The sequence below is a fragment of the Ctenocephalides felis genome, unplaced genomic scaffold (genome assembly GCF_003426905.1).
Source record: "Ctenocephalides felis isolate EL2017-DRISC unplaced genomic scaffold, ASM342690v1 CF-g0.4_SCAFFOLD_01103, whole genome shotgun sequence".
Lineage (NCBI taxonomy): Eukaryota > Metazoa > Arthropoda > Insecta > Siphonaptera > Pulicidae > Ctenocephalides > Ctenocephalides felis.
This window is the reverse complement of record NW_020537257.1, coordinates 6,170-8,841: the sequence shown is the minus strand read 5'-3', so window position 1 is coordinate 8,841 and position 2,672 is coordinate 6,170.

The following is a 2,672-nucleotide window of genomic DNA, read 5'->3' as shown; positions in this document are numbered from 1 at the left end:
CTGGAAATTAATGGAGATTGTTTAGCAAATTGTTGGGATAATTGTAAAACTTTGTTTTGGTATATAATTATATTTTAAGGAAATGGGAGGATAATGATGCTACCAAAGATAATTTTTAACTTCTTGAAATAGAAATGTATGTGAGTTGGTGAAAACTAATATATAGTTATATTCTAATGAGTTCATACCCAAGATAGAGTAGAATTTTGAGTCGAAACGTATGGAATAATATACATGTTGTAAACATCTTTTCTTAATTTTTTTTTTATTCTGATGTTACGCACGCCAAGTAAACACTCATTTCAACATCAATATATATATATATATATATATATATATATATATATATATATCTACATATATACAAAAATAAGTCGGGGTTTCCTTCCTGGCAATATAACTTCAGAACGCACAAGCCGAATTCGACAATTTTGCATTCGTTGGAAAGGTCCCGGGCTCCGCAAGGTTTATAACTAAGAAAATTGGTGGTGCATCGAAGCAAATTGCTGGAACTTCACGCACCGTAATTAAAAATTCGAGTAATGACATTAGTGAGAATTATCAGAATTATGCTTGGTTAAGTCAACGAGCAATTATTGCCGCAAAGAACGATGATGTACACGCACTGAATTTCATCATTCAATCAAAAATTGCTGGCGATTTGGTGACATACCAATGATTCCGACTGGTTTTCCGTTTGACTTCAAACGATTGCAATTTCCAGTTCGCCTTGCGTTCGCAATGACAATTAACAAGTAGCAAGGCCAATCGCTTAGTGTTTGCGGGATAAATTTCGAAGAGATTATTTAGAAAATCATTGTTTTTCACATGAGCAGTTATACGTTGCCTGTTCACGAGTTGGAAAACCATCCGCTTCGTTTGTGTTAACGTCAGACCAAAAAACAAAAAATGTGGTTTACCAAAGAGCACTTCAATGAAACGGATAATTTGCGGATTCACTCTCATTTACTTAGAGTTTAACTAAAAAACACTTTATTTTTGTAAGCGAAATAAATGCATTACTGTTGTGTAATAAAATCAAATTTTTCCTTTTCAAATATAAAACAACAAATTTCTTCATCTTTCTCACGAAACCATCTGGTGGTGAATCGGAGTTTGTCGGGTTTGCTAGTATATATATATATATATATATATATATATATATTTCTTTTCTAATTATCCTAGAAAATATATTCTACAATCGCTCTCATAAAGACAATTAATTGAAAACGGTTTAGAGAAAAATGTTCCCACATAAAATTCCTGCAGCTGTGATAAATAAGAAAAATAACCAAGCTCAAGTTTTTACAAGAAACAATATATCACACAAATAAATAGCTTTTACACTTTACAAAATAAAACAAGGCGCTTGTACAAACGTCAGTTGAAATAACTGGAAAGTTAGGTAGTTTTGCCAGGAGCGATATCCTATAAACACACATATATATGAAATGTAAAGTGTTTTCTTAAAGTTGAAGAAGAAATGAGTATTTATACATTGTCCGGCAGTATAACTTCTATATACATTTTTATTTAAAAAATTATAGCAAAATTGTTGTATAAAAGAACAAAACACATTTTTAAGTCTGCAAGTTTGATATGAATGTTTTATTCTACATATTTGACAAAAATTTAAAGTTGAAACATTCAATAGTTTTTCAGGTATGTGAGCTTGATGGGAAGCTGGCTTCGCTCTCAATACTGGTATTGAAACAGATTGTACGTTTTCAAAAATGCATAATTAGATTTTGATGAAACTTGACACACATTGTTACTACTCTTCACTGAATATTTGACAAAAATTTAAAGTTGGATCATTCAATAGTTTCTAAGATACACGAGGTTTATGGGTGGCTGGCTCCGCTCTCGATACTGGTATTGAAACAGATTGTACTTTTTCAAAAATGCATAATTCGATTTTGATGAAACTTGACATACATTGTTACTACATTTTACTAAATATTTGACTCAAATTTAAAGTTGAAACATTCAATCGTTTTTCAGATATGCCAGGTTGATGGGTGGCTGGCTCCGCTCTCTATACTGGTAGTGAAACAGATTGTATCATAAAAATCATAAAATTACATAATTGGCTCGTTACTATATTTTGCATATTTGTCATGAAATTTCCAGAAATTATTGTGTCAATTTCTCGAAAAAAAAAGAATTTCATCAATCGCTCGTATCAATACTTATATTGACTTATATCACAGGTTCAGCTACTTTTAAGAAAAAATAATCTACATCAATTTCTACAGTAAACTAATATCTCGTTGATCGATCTTAAAAACGCAAAGTTTATATTTTTATTTACGACTGAAAAATCTAAAATTTCTATATCAATTTCTCTCTCGATCAAATAAACTTTATAACCTTCCGTTCAGATAGATCTCGGCGTGTATCTGTTTTTGTGACTTGGGCGCATTCCCGGTAACTTTAAACTCTGGAAGCGTTCTCTCTCCTGAGGCGAAAAGCAATCAAAGTGCAGTTTGTTGCGGCGGACGGACCACCACTTTCCCACTGCTGGAAAACTCTTTTCTTTCTGAGAAACTCGTTTGGCGGTTATTTACTCCCGAACGAATGAAACAAGGATACAGGAATTCGGGTGTGTATAATAATAGACCAGGGGGTAGTTGTTTGAGAAAGTGATACATATTTACTTGAAAATTTTT